At 39.3% G+C, this 17,634-nt stretch overlaps 1 protein-coding gene across 5 annotated transcripts in view; it reads left to right on the forward strand.

The window, feature by feature from the left end:
* Window positions 1-17,634, forward strand: part of dlgap4b (discs, large (Drosophila) homolog-associated protein 4b) — a 158,338-nt gene that overhangs the window by 47,984 nt on the left and 92,720 nt on the right. For all 5 annotated transcript variants that reach the window (XM_015959460.3, XM_015959462.3, XM_015959461.3 and 2 more), the window contains exon 2: window positions 10,518-10,583. The gene's annotated coding sequence lies outside the window, so the exon portion shown is untranslated. The remainder of the gene's footprint in view (window positions 1-10,517; window positions 10,584-17,634) is intronic.

Here is a 17,634-nt window from a genome sequence, read left to right on the forward strand (position 1 = left end):
GGAGGGCTGAAGACCAGGGGACACATGAGGAACACAAAAAGACACATAACTGAGACGCAGACAAAAGACACATAAGGGCACTTATGGGACACATTTTTTTTTAACCGGCTTTTACAAATAATTTCAGCCGATGGCCGATATAGAAAATTTTAAAATATCGGCCTGATATATCAGCCGACCTCTACTCCAGATCACCTGGAAGCCAAATGGCAGTTTGGACATAGATGACTCACTACACAGTCTAACTAATTTTTATTTGCTTTATTATTTTATTTCCATGTTCAGCCTTTTCCTGACTCCACCTACACATGTCCCCAGACCTCCCCCCCTGCTGAGTGTCCTGGAGGTGGCCTTCACTGAGGGGCATCAATTTTTCAGACTCTCTCAGCACAGGGTACACAGATCGCTCAGTCTGGGGGGGGTGCTGATGTAGAGACGCATAAGCAGGGAGAGGGGGCAGTAAATTACAGTGTAAGGATGAGAACGCAGAAATCCTGAGGAAGGTGAAAGTTAATGACGTGAAAATGGTAGTGTGCATTTTAAGCAGAGAGGAGGGTGACTGAAAATGTTTTAGGGATTATAGCAGTTATTTAAATGTGTTTTGTGTTTGTCACAATGCTGCAGGATATGCGAAGATAAAAACCCATCACATCTCACTGTTGCATGGTAAACGTTTATTCTATAATTAGAAAGGGGAATCATTATGATGGTTGCAGTCTGTGTATTTATGAGTCTGAAAGCCACTTGCATTAGGAGAACGTTAACCGGTTAACTATATATTATGAATGACAGTAACATAAAGGACAGGGGGTGAAAAAGTGGTTAGAAGACACAGATGAGCCAACAAATGGGTAAAATAATGGGATGGATGGATTCATACACCATCTGACTGCTGATGACTGAAACCCTCCTGCCCTCTCTTCCTCCTCACGCTGAGGTCCTTTTGTCTCAACGTGAGAGCCCCGCTACCCAACTGTTGCTGCAACCACAGCTGCTGCCACAACGGTGGTCATTAAGGGTCGTTACCATAGCAAGACGGGTTTAGGGGGCAATCAGGGGAGAGATGCTTCATCCACAGTGATTACTGATGTAAAGAAGTTGTTAGCTTCAGTTACTGAATCAACGTTATAAAATGCTGAAAATGTGGAACCAAACTCCGAATTAGCACTTTTCCAGGAAAGTGCGCTTAAGGCAGCCTTTTTATGTGTAAATGCAGATAGATAATGTGGTGGATTATCTGCCTGGTTACATGCCCCCCCCCCCCCCACACACACACACACACACACACACACACACACTGAGAGGAGGATGTATTGCTGGGGTGTGACAGGATGAACTGGGAGGAAAGCTAACAGCTACTCAGATTGGGTGTCGCAAAAAGCCAATTTTTGCCATTTCATTGCAGTTCACTGACTCTATGTCGTGGGTTTATTTTTTAACACCATGTCATTTTTGGGTCCAACCGTTATTTGTCACTTTGTCATTTTCTCACAGGAAGCACATCTGTGTTCCTGTGTGCCATCTTGTGTACGGTCACTGTTCACTAATTTCTTCCACTAATCAGCTGACACAGCACTTTTGCACGTCCGATAGACTGTTTCAGGGCTGCCAACTTTTAAACATTTCAAAGAGTGAGACGGGGTCATGGGATTGGGAGCGGACAATTCACCGACTGTTTTAGAGCGCAGGGGGGAGTTATTAATATTGAGACTTTTTGTGCTCTACATTTTATTTATTAAATTCAACTCCGTACAGAAGATGATTAGAGCCACTGACAAGAAAAAAGAAAGAAAAGAAAGAGAATTCTTACTTTTTTCTCAGAATTCTGACTTTTAATCTCGGAGTTCTGACAGGGAATTCTGGGAAAAAAGTCAGAATTCTTTATTTTTTCTTTTTTTATTTTCAGTGGCCCTAATCCTCTTCCGTACCTTTGACTTTACAGAGGGAACTGACCTTTGTTTAAAAAAATGTTCTTTTCGTCTCCTGAACTTCTTCACATTATCTATCTATCTATCTATCTATCTATCTATCTATCTATCTATCTATCTATCTATCTATCTATCTATCATCTATCTATCTATCTATCTATCTATCTATCATCTATCTATCTATCTATCTATCTATCTATCTATCTATCTATCTATCTATCTATCTATCTATCTATCTATCTATCTATCTATCATCTATCTATCTATCTATCATCTATCTCTCTATCTATCATCTATCTATCATCTATCTATCTATCTATCATCTATCTATCATCTATCTATCTATCTATCTATCTATCTATCTATCTATCTATCTATCTATCTATCTATCTATCTATCTATCTATCTATCTATCTATCTATCTATCTATCTATCTATCTATCTATCTATCTATCTATCTATCTATCTATCTATCTATCTATCTATCATCTATCTATCTCTCTATCTATCATCTATCTCTCTATCTATCATCTATCTATCTATCTATCTATCTATCTATCTATCTATCTATCTATCTATCTATCTATCTATCTATCTATCTATCTATCTATCTATCTATCTATCTATCTATCATCTATCTATCTATCTATCTATCTATCTATCTATCTATCTATCTATCTATCTATCTATCATCTATCTATCTATCTATCATCTATCTCTCTATCTATCATCTATCTATCATCTATCTATCTATCTATCATCTATCTATCATCTATCTATCTATCTATCTATCTATCTATCATCTATCTATCTATCTATCTATCTATCTATCATCTATCTATCTATCATCTATCTATCTATCTATCTATCTATCTATCTATCTATCTATCTATCTATCATCTATCATCTATCTATCTATCTATCTATCTATCTATCTATCTATCATCTATCTATCTATCTATCTATCTATCTATCTATCTATCTATCTATCTATCTATCTATCTATCATCTATCATCTATCATCTATCTATCTATCTATCTATCATCTATCTATCTATCATCTATCTATCTATCTATCTATCTATCTATCTATCTATCATCTATCATCTATCTATCTATCTATCTATCTATCTATCTATCTATCTATCTATCTATCTATCTATCTATCTATCTATCTATCTATCTATCTATCTATCTATCTGCAGTAAAGAGTTACAGCTACATGTCACAAATGGAACTTTTAATTATAATTAACGTAAATGTATTAAAATTCCATCTAGGGGTGGGCAATATCATGTCATTCATAATATTACCATTTATTATTTCCTGCCAAGAAAGAAATAGTCTATCATGTTAAGCTAACTTCATTGATGTAGTTGCATCCACTAAACATGATTATGCTCATGTGGGTCATTAGCATGAAGTTATTGAAGTTCTCAAAGCAAACATGGCTGGAATCAGTTTTACTGTAATCTGTGTCTCTAAGTGTGTGTGCTGCTGTAATGAGTGGATGTCCCCACTGTGGGACTAATACAATCTACTCTATTCTATTAATTCATATCAGCCAATAGGGAAAAAGAAATGTTTGAGGAATTTTGGCCTTTCCAGGCTTCCGTACAAGTAGGTTATAGAGGAGGGTTGTCTCACAAACAGGTGAAGCAGTGAATTAAACCATTAGGATTCCTAATGTTTTAATTCACCGCATCACCAACTAATGTAGGAGAGGGAACATGTGAGTGAGTCACCACGGTGGGAAGCCCAGCTTGCTGTGAGCGAGAGTAGCGAGCGATCTGTGGCTGATGAGTGAAAACAAAGGAAAAACATTTGGGACTGAAGCTCCGTCAACACCGGCTGGCGACGCGGCTGCATTTCTAAATATTGCATGTCATTTTGGCGGCGTGCGCAGCCGCAGCTCACGGTTCTGGGAGAACCGGGCATGCTCGTCCCATCTACAGCAGGTGGAGCTCACCGCTCCGCCCATCTCACAACCAGAGCGGAGAAAAGCACATCGGCTTGGATTATACAGATGGGATTCTGTGTGTGAAATAACCCCCAGTTAAATTATTACTTAAGTGCTGTTTGTGTGCTTGTTGTTCAGTAGCTAATACTATAATTAATATCATCTGTTTTTTTCATAAGCCCTACACACTGTGCGTGATGCGCGTTTGGGAAGGCACTGGTTTAGCGTGAGAGATTGGAGGTGTGGCGTGAGAGCGTGTCAAGAGGGTCAAATGCGTGAGAGTTGGCAGCTTTGCTATAGTGTCTTGGTGCAAATGACCAATGGTTATTTTAGGGTCATAGTGTTTTCTGATTATAAAGAGTCAAGGTGCTGCAGTGTAATCAGTAACGGTTTTTATATTTTACAGATGCTAAGTCAGATTGTTGTCGCTAATTTGGAGGAAGGTTTTGAAACTCTTCAGGAAGCGGTATGACATTCATCCTGAGTTCCTTAACCCTCTGAGGTTTGCACCAAATTTCACAGTATTCCATAAAAAGCTGCTGAGATTTTTCTGTTGATGTATAAACGTGGCAGCGTAAACATCTGTTATCATATGGACTAGTTAAAGAAGTAAAGTGTGCCTGAACACGATTACTTATGGGGGACAAGAAGTGGAGCAGGAAGTAGAACAAAAAAGAAGCTTTCACATGGCGAAGCTTGAAGAAATGAAGGATTTCTCCTATAAGGTAGATTTGATCAGAAATTTAACAATTTTAATAATGATCAGCAACAATTAGTGAGATATTTCTGCGCGAAGAGAAGAAACCAAACTAGACACATGGATCCAATATGGCCTCTCGGGTTCGTTGGAGGGCAATTAATGTGACAAAATAAAACTGCAGTAGATTAACAGAAGAAGAGGTGAAAGCGATGAATTGAGGATAACGGTGACCAGGACGAGCAGCAGAGAGGCTGCAGAGCTCAGATCTGGCTTAGAGAGGCTGCTTCAGAAAGCTGAAAGTGTGTCACAAGAAAACAAAGCTAATGCGCCATGCTAATGTTGCTTCGGCGAGTCTCTGCTGCATTCAGCACTTGCTGTTTCTGTCTGCACAAGCAGTGCCCTGAACAAGCAGAGTTGTGAGAGCCAGAAAACGAGTTCAGCTTGAGTAAACCAGACCAGCGCTCGTCACTCGTCCCTGTTTAATCGCTGCAAGTGTTTCGTCTTCAGTTAACTCCAAAGCACTGACAAACAACCAGAACGGAGAATACAGAGCTCTCTTTCCTCCGGTACAGATAGCTCCGGTAGATATCTGCTGCAAAAATAATAGTATTTGTTTGATGGAGAGGATTGTCTCCCTGTTTGTAAACAGGAGATTAATGGTATGGCACATCTGCTGTGACAGATGTTTTGCAAATACATCTAATGAAAAATAAATGATATACGTTGAGCTCTGGTTCAGATTAGCAGTGAAAGGACTAAGATGAAGAATTTTCTTGGATTTGTGTTTAAAAAAAGAATAAAAACTAAATATTCAGCTCTTTTTCACTGAAAGTTAAGATGGTGTATAAGGCACTTATTTTTTTTTAAGTGAACAGTTTTTTTGTTGAATTATTTTCTCTTTTTTTTTTTTGCCAAAATTAAATTTCATCTCTTTGTGGAAGTCGAAATGCCAAAGAAAAGTTGAAACAGAAGGCTGCTCCTAGAAGAGACAGAGGAAGTAAGTATTTGCCCTGTCTCTGTAACCGAGGGTTACCGGTTTGGTTTTACTGGGTAAACTATAACTATCAACATGTGGATTTTCCTTAAATCAGTCCAAAGTGCTGTCTGTAGTCTCACACAACTTCCTTTGATTCTTCAAAATAAGAGTCCTAAAGGTGTGATTCACTTATTACATTTGCAGTGGTCTCAGAGAGTCTGATTATAATCAAAAACAATGAGTAAAATGTTTTTTCAGAGAACGACACCTTTAAACAAACACAAGTACCACAGAATACTATCAGAATTGAAGCTTGGATTTCTGAGAAAATATTTACATGCGTGCAGCTCCTGATGCTAAATGTGTTTGTTATTAAAACTTGAGGTATTATGTGGCTGTTCACCTACATAAAGCATAAGCGTGTGTGGGTCTTTGCATTGTTGGGGTTATTCGGTAGCGAACAATTAGTAAGCGTTAACTTACTTTTGGATTCTTCAATAAATTCTGTAAATATGGGAATATTTACTGATTTATTAATTAATTAAGATATTCTTAGATATACGGGGCACAATTCCCCTTTAACCGGGAAAAAATTGAATCCAAAACTCTTATCAGTCTTTCTTGAAGTTCGTAGAATCCTCGGAGCAGAGACTTCTCTTCGACACAACAAAGCTACTGGAGACGAAATCTGAATTTTATAACGTTTAATTAACAATTTGTCAAATGAATAAACAGTGGCATAAATGAATAATAACCATGTGATATAATAAAAGGATGTATATTCAAAATAATGTTCAAGGTGTTTTGTGTGTATGTATGTGTGTGTGTGTTTCTAAAATGGAGTCTGTATGCAAGATGGCTAACCCCTTTGTCTGGCTAAAGTGTGGGTGGCAACTTGCACTTTAACTTCCAAGGCACTTAGAATCATAAGTAACTTAACCTTAAATTCACTCAAAACATTTCAAAGGATCATGAAACAACACAAAAGATTAATCACAAGTTAATATCTTTTAGTTTAACCACGTGGCCAAGCAGAAAACATTTAAAAATACCAAACAATGATCAATAAGCAGTTTATTCTTTCAAAATGACCCGACGGACGTGTTTGGGAACGAAAGAGGAAAACACGAAGCTACTTTTAAGCAATAGGCGCGGTTTTATTGCTTATTCTGGACTATAGAGGAAACGGGAGAAGAAAAGGAGAGAGAGAAATTAGTTTTCTGATCACCAGAACAGCAAGGCGTCCCCCGCTGTTTTGATTTGACGGTTCTCCGTGTTTCTCCGTGTTTCTCCGTTGTTTGGCGTCGTCCGTCGGTTTGATGCTTTCTCCGTTGTTTTGGCCCCACGAGTGTTTCTCCAACGGGCTGGACACAAAGAGAACAAAGTTTCTTTTGGGCTGAGTTTGACAACTTACAGCGTCTCTGAGAGCTGGATGGAGCTCCGCTCGTTCCCAGTCAGGTCCCGATGGAGTTGGAGTGTAGTTTCCAGCAGTTCCGTGGCTCAACTTGGGCACTTAGAGCTTCCGCGTGCTCAAGGGAGTCGGAGCGTTCGACAAGCGTGTCCTTACCGCCAGGTATCCTGGGCAAAAGAACGAGGTTTCTTTGTCTCTGCTGAAGATTTATGGTCTTAGTTCGCGGGAAAAGCTCCACGGCCTCCCGCACATGCGCAGAACGTGTTTCTGGTATTAGGCGGTGACATCATCCCAATGCTTCAGTGTGCAAAGCATCATGGGAAATGAAGTTTCTTGGCGCTGATGTGATTATTTGCTTTTCAGAGCAATTTAAGCACAGTCATTTTGGAGAAAATCACTGCATAGTAATTTCCTCATGAGGTCAGACCCTCAACAGCATCAATGCTGGTTTAGAATTTGATTTCACCTGCTTCATCAAATTAACTTAACCTTAATCCTGAACCAAACAAAGAAAGCTTTCCTATGATATTTATTTTATTCTGAGTGGCTTGGATAAACCATGAGAAACATTCCAGTCATACAACTGATGGTTGGTATTTGTGCTGCTTTACACTCAACAATGTTCAAATGTTTTTAATCCACTCCAGTTTTGTATCCGCTACTGTATTTTCTCATACTAGAAACCTCGGTTGTTATTCGGTCACAAAAGCATTCACTTGTCACTGTCTCTCTTTTGCTTTTCCTTGTATTTTAGGAACATTACACCATGCATTCAGATAATTATGATCATGTGTCTGGTCATCATTGAAGCCTTGCTCTGAGCATCCTGCAAGGATTTTATTAGCTCCTGTTCAGACAGCTAATCAGATGAGTCTGCGTGTAATTAGATCAGAGCACAGACAGCAGAACAGAGCAGTAATGGCTCTTAAATAATAGAGGATTTCCTCTTCATGGTCATTTGTACAACTGAAACATAGCAGCTTCTTTTAGATCAGAACATATTAGAAAATTTATATTATTGCCACCAGGAACAGTCTTCTGTTTTGCACCGAATCAAGCTGCAGCATGTTTAGTGTTATTTGTGATTAGCCTGGCCTGCCAGACTCGTCCTCTGTTTAATTCTGCACAGAGTCTGGTAACTCACAGGCAGAGAGGCACTTGAGGGGCGGGACTAGGCAGCTCAAAAATGACCAATCAGAAAAAAGACGCAAATCCCGACTGTACCGCACGACGTGGTAGATTTCTAGTTGTAGTAAAAAAACTGCGTCTGACAACGGCGCAAACATCTTTTATTTTTTTTTAGAAGAAATGCTTTTAGCGCTTCTACTTGTGGCTTTCAAGACATTTGAGGCATTTAGAACAGAGGAGAGAGTTGCAGCAAACTCCGCCGCTGTCTTTGTTGTTTATGAGAGACTGAGCGTCGCTGTGTGTGACGTCCGCGACGCTGTAGTTTTTTTAGCTGTAGTAAAAATGGAGTCTGGCGACAGCGCAAACATCTTTGTTTAGAAGAAATGCTTTTAGCGCTTCTACTTGTTGTGGTTTTAAAGACATGTTCAAATCATTTAGAACAAAGGAAAGAGCCGCAGCGAACTCCACTTCAATCACCATGTTTATGACAAACTCGGCGTTGAGGTGTGTGTCGTACGATGCTCAGCGCTGATTGGCTCGGTTATAATTCTTACGGGGTGGGGTTATTTGAATAGGAGAGTTCCTAGACTCTTTCTCTGTGCAGAATTAAACAGAGGAGGAGTCTGGCAGGCCAGGCTAATATGTGATGACAGAAAGAAACGGCAGTGTAAAACTGGAGCCTTATTTACTCTCATCATGTAGAACCTGTTCAAGCATTTGCTGCAGTAAACATTTTTTCCAGTGGTTTTCTGTTTGTGCTGCACTTTATTCTCCGTGCATCACCTCCAGGTTTAACTTCTTCAAATAAAGAAGAAATTCATTGTTTTTACTGTAGTCAGTTAATTTATGCATCTATAATGCTTCAACATTATGCAAATTATCATTCCTCTGTATAATGTGCTTTTCTGGAGTGTTGCTGCCTCAGGAAGCACTTTACTAATCTCATCTATGGTTTTAATTGAAATTCTTTATCTGTCAAGAGGTTTTATCTCGACAAGATAAACATGAAACGTTTGTTGTGAGAACAAGCAGTGTTGAAGACAATGGGAGACTTTACCCAAGGACAGTTATGAAGTCTACGTCGGAGAGCCGTGATCATGCTTGCCAGTACAGATCTACTTGTTAAATACTCCTGGAGCTCCAGCATTTACAAGAGAAAGGTTTCAATTTTTATAAGTTGGGTTCTGTGGAGAGTTTTGTTTCATCACAGTTTAGCAGAACAGAAAGCAAAACTTATCTCCTCGCTGCACATTCATCTTTTTACCACCTTAATCTAACAGCTGAAATGTCTCCCCAGCATTTATTAATGTCTACAGAAGTGATCCATCACTACATTAACCCTCCCATTGTCTTTATGGGTGACCTCGCAAGAAAAGTTGACCATTGAGCAGGATTGATGGTTTATCCCTTGAGGTCCACGTGGCAGGGGTGAGGTGGTGCTCACTCCTCACTCCTGCCACATGGACCCAAGGGATAAAGCATCAACCCTGCTCAATGGTCAACTTTCCTCGCAGGGTCACACCCATTAGGACAGTGGGAGTGTTAAACAAATCAGTTGTGTTCATGATATAAATCATGCAACTCCATTTTTTTAAGTCCCAACATACTGGAGGTTGCATAGTGTCTCTTTAACAGGTGGCTTTAGTTGAATCACCAAAAGACAAATATGTTGATAAATGACCATAACCACTAAAGTCTGCTTGAAAGGTATTTCACTCTCTCTCTATATGGTTATACTCTACACACACAGACACACACCAGGACAGGTTGCATTTAAGTGCATCAGGAATATCTACACTGCAAGACACCAAAATATTTCTAGACCGCAAAGAACTGAAACAAGAGAACCCCAAACAGAACATTTAGCCTTAGAATATTTGTGGCAAACATTTCTTTGACAATTGGTGCTTGACTGGTAAAATATTCTGTTGTTACATAAAGCTTTATTGTTTTAGGTTTCTGATTTCACACAAGACCTCACAGAAGACCTGAACATCTTACAAGCTAATGCTAATCATACTTGTCAAGTCTCTCGTTTTGGCCAAGAAACTCCTGTATTTTACCCCTTTTCCACACTCTCTTTCTGTATTAATATTTTCCTGGAAATTCCCCAAATTACATTCAGGAAGGACACCCCACCTTCCACGCTCTCACGGAGACCTCTGCGACGCTTTTCTCCAGCAACAAACACCCCACTCTCCCATTTTATCAAATGGCCTACAACGCTTGGCATGTAGGAAGCACAAATTCATAGAAGTGTGGTGGATCGATGGCCATTTTAAAAATGGCTAACATGGTGAAGTGTGGACACCCTTGCTTTAGAACAGCGGTGGCAATAACGAGGTCCCAGATCACATCCGTATGTGATGTAAATATTACAGATGTGCTGAACTATGCTTTTCTTTGTTTTACAGGATTTTTCCTCCCAGAACTTCCTCTTCTCTGACCTCTACACCAAACTCTTCAGCCCTTCTACGAAGGTACTCCACTTCTGTTCAAGTCCAACCTTCAGGACATTCATTTGCTGTCTTCATTTAAAGTTCTCCTGTCAGAGTTAGGGAGGCATTGCTCGTGTTACGTTGGCCATCTTCATGTTGTTGTTGGATTTGTGGAAGCGACTGAGCCACCAGGAGAATGAGCTGACAAGCCGTAGGAAAGCTGCGTGCCTTGACCTTGTCTGCGATGAACAAGGATAAATCCTGAGGGCAGAAAGGCCGAGTGTGGCTGTCAAACAGAAAAACGAAGTATGAAGCCGTGGGAGGCTGAACTAGCTGTCCTTTTATACAGCCTAATAAATCTCCGGGGGCTTGTGTTTGTCGGAGCCAAAAACAGATCAGAATAGAAATGTCAGCGTGGTTGATGATAAGCAGTTTGAATGCGACATGAGTACAGTACGTCTACTAGTGTTGTGTTGCTGCACGGATGATGTTTTGTCACGAAGAGGCTTGCACGGCGGTGCCTGCGAGCGGTGAGCGCTGATGGAACATGGCTGCAGTCCTCAGCTTGATGAGCGTCCCTGCTTCATAGGGCTTCCCTGAGGTGTGACAGCTCGTGATTTTCACTCTGAATTCATTTCATGCTAAGCACCAATTTAATCTGAGGTCCAATCTATAGGAGGAAACTGTTGCTCGTGTTACTGCAGATCAGCTGCATGAACAGAATTAGGCCAAATCCACACGTAGCCGGGGATCTGCCAAAACGTAGATATTTTCCTACGTTTTGGCCTGTCATCCACACGAAAACGGAGTTTTTTCACACGAAAACGGATCTTTTTAAAAACTCCGGCCAAAGTGAAGATCTGCGTTTTCTCCATTTTGGGTGTCTGCGTGTGGACAGACAAAACCGGAGTTTTAAGGTCCGCAACGTCACTCTCCGCGACAAAAAAATGCTGACATCACGTGTGCGACCTGTGTTTACACTAGCCGACAGCATGGATGCTCTCAGAGCTGCGCTCTGTCACTACCCGATCCATCAATTGTCCAAGCGCTTTTTGCTTGTTTGTTTTTGCAAGCGGAATTACTGCTCCATGCGGAAGACCACAGACGAAGGACGAGGTTAAGAACGGGGGAAGTACTGCCGCCTACAGGTCTGGCATGTCCTTAACAGCGTATTTATCCGGGTACGTGTGGACAGAGTTTGTTTTTAAAACGAGGTGGTGTGGATGCAAGTTTTTGGAGGGGCGGATATTCGTTTTTAAAAAAACCCGGCTACGTGTGGACTAGGCCTTAGCCTGCGTCTTTTTGTCTCTTAATGGAGACAAGAGTTGTTTTGTTTCATAAGAAAAACAAACTCCTACTGTCACAAAGTGTGTGTGTGTTCACGGAACAATATCTTTTATTATATAATGTTCACATTTCAGTTTTTCTGATGTTTCCATCTTGTTTTTTGTTGTTGCTTTTACTTGAATATAAATATTTGTTCTTTTGAAGTGTGCTTCTGTTAAAATGTTGAAGAACTGTCATAGATTGATGTTTGAACAACCTTTAGTTTGGAGACATTTCTGACATGACAGTTAAGCTACCAGCTAGCTAGGCTGAGCAGGACTGTTGTTACTGTTGTCCTAACACATCTCTGATATCAAAATGTAACATTTTTTAATGTAGATTTTATTTCACAACTTCTTACTCTTCGCGTTTCAATAGTATTTCAGTAGAATCATTAAAAGCTGCAATGGCAAATCTGCAAAAGTTAGCTTTTGCACACAAACATGTAGCGTTATGGATGACTGTCTTTCTGGGACAAAGTTCACGTTCCAGCTAGGTCACAGCTGGGTCAAGATATAACCTTTATCCACAGATCAAAGTCATCAGGAGTTGGAATGTCTGAAGAATAATCATCAGCTTGACTGTTTATCTGTGTCCATCCCAAGATGAGGGACATCTTCAGCTATTATCAAATAACTCAATAAAAGCTTATTATTATTAAGGTTTATAATAATCGTCATAAATTATCATCCTTTTCATATTAAATGTATTCTAATTAATGAAATGACTTATTAACCTTTGGTTATAATAATTATTATTTATGATAATCAATAATGTTTATTCAGTAACCAGAAGATGCCTTTGCACGTGTCCAGCTCATGCAGGATTCACTTCAAGGTAACTACTTCACACATGTTTTTGACGCATGATCAAAGCTTTCTTCCCTAAGCACATTGTGCCCAGGGGCCCCTGCAATGATAATCCGGCCCTGGTGTGACACCAACCGGATGGTCCAATCGTTGGTTTCGGACCGAGCCGTGTTATTGGCTGAGGTTTTTAGACAAAAGCGAGACAACCACTTCAATAATTGTTTTCCCTTTTTTATTTCCACAATATATTTATATCTATATTATGTTAGAACACAAACATGTTTGAAGCTAGCTTGTTTTGCAGATTTGCCACTGCAGCTTTAAGAGCACACTGGAAGTGCTAAAGCTATTATGTTACAATTCATTTACGTATCAGGTGGAATGCAGGGGTAACAAAACATTTTGACATTTTTTTAAATGTTTTTTAGGACATAATCACTCTTGAACTAACCATTAGCACGTCAATCTGTTCAAAACTAGAACTAGAATCTCTCATCCTCCAACCTAAGTTTGTTCTATCTACAGCAGGTAGGATGTTAACTATTCTTCAGAAACCCACTCCAAAAGCTCTGCACTAGAAACTAATCAATGCTCTTTTTAAAGTGGTTGCATCAATAATTGTCTTGCTTTGCTCCACTGAGAAGCTTCACATGGACTAAATCCATTCATCAAGCCTTACTTAAAGCAAAGGTGAAAAGTTTTAAAGTGTTTTTCTTTAGTGCTCTTGAGAACAAGATATAAGCATTAATAAATGATTAACCACATGCTGACCCACTCAAACAGTGCATGCACTCACAAGCAGGAACTCTTGTGAGTGCTTGTGAGTGCAACAAAAACAACAACACAAAGTTGTTGTTTTTGTTGTTGCTCATGTTGATACCTGTTTACTTCCTCAAAGAGTCTGGATATTTTCTGTTTAATTATTAGGATTCAAACAATATTCCGTGATAGAGAATTTACAATAATAAATCTGATTTTCTTCTCATCTCTGAATAAATCCACTAGGATCAAGCAGGACTGGACTCATTTGCATTAACAGCATTTCAATTATTGTTCATTTGTCCTTTAAATGAGTCTTGTCTGAAAAAGTGGCGTGTTCATAGCTCAGTTCCTCTTTGTCATTTACAAAGCGTCTGTATTTACTGCAACATGGCTGATTCCAAAAGAGCTGTATTTAGGTCTTTATGTAGTCTTCATATCTCTTCTACAACCAAGACCTTTACAGCCTCGTGACCACTGGGAGTTTCCATATCGATGCTGTTTATTGCACATTTATTTATTTATTGTGTTTTTGCAGCTTGAAAACAACTCTACACTAAATGTCAGACAGACATGTTGTTTTGTTCCATCCAGAATCAATTTTCTCTCTTTTCTTTCTGCAAGTTGCTTTTTTTTCTATGGAGCAAATTAGACTTTACAGCCTGCTGCAAGGCCACTTCCCTTCTTGTTGCTAACTAAACCAGGAAGCTGGCGAGAGCTATGCAAGTATTCTGCACAATATTTCACGAGAGCTTTCTATGCATTTAGGCAGACATCTGGCTCATAAAACAACAAAAGATGAAGGATTTAGATGCAGGTGCTGTTCTGACACTGTGTAGTTCTTCGCTTTAATTTGTTGCTTTTTTAGAACAATTTTAGAATTTACAGAAATACAGATTTATCGTGCATTCTTACCATGTTTCTGATATTCAGACTTCCCTTTAATTCCTGAATTGTTTATTCTACAGTTCTGCATGTTGAGTTATTTCTGCCATTTTGCACACATACCACCGTGTGTGTGTGTGTGTGTGTGTGTGTGTGTGTGTGTGTGTGTGTGTGTGTGTGTGTGTGTGTGTGTGTGTGTGCACTTTATGTAGGCATTGCATTAGCATGGTTTAATCCTGTGTGTGGCTTACTCAATACAAATCCCTTCTAAAGCTTTTAAAGCTTCTGCCTTTTTATTCCTGTCTCTCTCTCCCTCTGTTCATCTACTCATCCGTCCCTCACACACATATGAAAACTGCAGTGTTAATTTTCGAATCAGGTCTTTGACCTTATAGTCAAACCCCGCATGATGCTAAATATAGTCATTCTGTGAGGTTTAAACACAGGTTTCAGCTTTAGGTTTTGCAGCAAACAGCTATTTGCTGGGCGGTGAAGGAGACATGTAACGGTGACGGCCACCACCCACAGTCTGTGTTGTTGCACCTGCTCTGGTTATGTGTGCATGTTAGTGCATGTTAGCTATAATTGCACATCAATTGAGCCGACTTTTTTAAAACTTTTCTTGATTAAATAGAACTTGTTCTTCTGCCGAAACGCCATCAGAAACAGAAAGAGATCAAACTACAGTCTGCATTACTTTGTTTTTGTATTTTTCCAAAATAGATCAGTGAGAATTTTTAATGACTCTAAATTGGATTCCGCTTTAAAGGTTTAGCACATAAAAAGTAAAGCTGATGCTGTGACATGTTCTCCAGACCATGCTGCTGTTCAGATCAAATGACCTCCTGTTTGCACTTGCACTCCTTTCTGCTTCTGTATCTTTCCTCTCATTCGCTGGACTACAGGGAGTGTTTGCTTTTTCAGCACACATTGGCATTATTAAAACAATTTGAAAACTCCATTTATTTTGTGCTGACATGCATTTAATGTGCAAGGCATTTTATATTTTAACATATTTTAGGTTAGTTTGCCTCTCTTCTTCTACAGCACTTCTTCTGTGTTTCTATTCTGTCCTCTTCCTCACCCAGTCTTCCTCTCTAAGTGGGTGTGATAAATGCCCTTCTTTCCGTCTCTTTATACCGAGTGACTGTTCTGTGTTTCTCTGTTCCATCTGCGAGGCCATCTGGTCATCCGTCCTGAGCCTCATGTCGGCCTGTAGTATCTGTGCTCTCTGAATCCATGTGACAAGATTAATGGAGTGAAGCTTGGACAGATATAAGCTGCTCATTTTGATTGGATTGTTGGGAGGAGATAGCTCAGCGCTGGGCATCAGAGGACAAGGTTTTTCTGCTGATTTCTTCAGCCGTGACACCTCGTGTAAGCTCCAACAGCAACCCGCTTTGTTACGAATGCCATCACTGGTGACGAGTGAAGAGATAAATGTGTAAAAAAACAATGTTTGTGAATGGTGAAAGTTTTGTTACCATTTGCTACAAATCAGTAAATGCATTTTGTCCTCACGGGCTCACATAGAAGGAAACATGGCATCTAATACGGCATCGCCCAGGGACTTAGACCCGCTCCCATGTATTTTAGACCCAATTTTATGGTTATATGTTACAAAGCCACAAACATTTTTAACAAAACTCCTAAAAAAGCATCAGAGGTGTATTTTTATTCAATAAAATTAGGAAATTTTTTATGTGGATGGGGCTGTGCTTAAAGCTCATACAGGAACCATCCACAAGAGGGAGCACCTTCATAGTAATATTGTCTGCAACTTTCTCTTTTTGTCCATTTTTTATATAAATGTAAATGACTAATTCTGTGTGATTTATATAAACTCTAAAATGTAATTTATTCGCTATTTCTTTGAAGGCCATTTTAACTTGTTTTACCTTTCTCAAGATTTCTTTTATCTTTATTTTTCACAAATAAAAGTATTAAAAAATAGCTACTTTTCTGTTTTATTTATTTATTTATTTATTTACATTTGATGTTTCAGGATCCTCATATAAGCAGGTGGAAATGGAATAAATGTTTTAATGGGCAACACTTTTTATATTTTAACATCTTTTATTCAAGCTACTCTAAATTTGCACCTAAACCAATAAATGAAGTTTAACTGTCTGTAAAATTGTCATTATAATTTTTTTTAAATAGGAGGGAAGAAGCAACCCTGCTCCACAAAGAAACTTACATTTTGCACAAAACATGGCATTATTTACACAATAATCATTGTTTAATCCTGCTGTTGTGTTATGTTTGACTCACTAAAGATGACAGTGTTAATATTTTATCACCAGCCGCTCCAGCATGGTGTTATTAAAGACTAATTTGTACAACGTTTAAATATTGTTTAGTTAGAAGCCTTGCACTTTGTGTTAAATGTGTAATATTTGAACACCTGCTGCAGCACACCTCTTCACCTCAGCTTCCTCTCCCCAGCGGGAACACACCACAGTGATGTAACGATCACTAACCTTTATCTGCTTTTATTACACCTCCCTAAAAACAATGTTTTTCCCTGTTTCGACTTATCCACAATGTAAAGGTCAACAAACGAGGCTGGCTTTAATTAAAGGTAATGTACTATCTGGGGAACCTGAGGAGCTCAAATGGAAAGGTCTGAATTGCACAATTTCAGATAAATGAGTAATATTATAGGCTTTTATGTTGGAGTTAATGAAAAACTAGTTTCCTGGAGGCGATAGAAGCCTTTTCTGATAGTTTTGAGTTCAATAATATGTCATAAATCAGAGCTCCATTTGTCTAACAGCATCACATGAATCCGTTGCACCGTGTTGCCTCAGAGCTCTGGCTGTGGCCTGAATGACATGAGTTAATGGCATGATGTTTAACAGCACATGGATCAATCTGGAATGTTGTTTAGACCAGAGATTCACTCTTGTCTTATGATAGAGCTGAGTTCAACAGAAGAGCTACTGTAGGTTGAACATAGGGAGACACGTTTTTATGAAGTAATGATGTTGACTCAGCAAGATCTGCACTTTTTCTGAGGTTTTCTTCAGGTCCTAAACCTGAAATCCAGGGAAAAGTGTCACAGACAGAAGTTCAGGCTAAATCCGGCTGATTCTCTAAATGAAAGGGTGGAGTTGTGCAATCCCAATTTTCCACCTCAGCAGCATTCGCACAAAAGTGTAAATAATAATAAATATTGGAGCCAGTCTAAATGAAGCAGTAGTGCTGCTCAGTGACCTGCAGAAGATGGGGTCATCCTGGGATGCTTCCTGGTATTAGCTCAGTTAAAATGAATCAGAATCCATCTTTCCTTGGGTCTATGCACATTTAGC

This window comes from Nothobranchius furzeri, chromosome 3, assembly GCF_043380555.1.
Source record: "Nothobranchius furzeri strain GRZ-AD chromosome 3, NfurGRZ-RIMD1, whole genome shotgun sequence".
Lineage (NCBI taxonomy): Eukaryota > Metazoa > Chordata > Actinopteri > Cyprinodontiformes > Nothobranchiidae > Nothobranchius > Nothobranchius furzeri.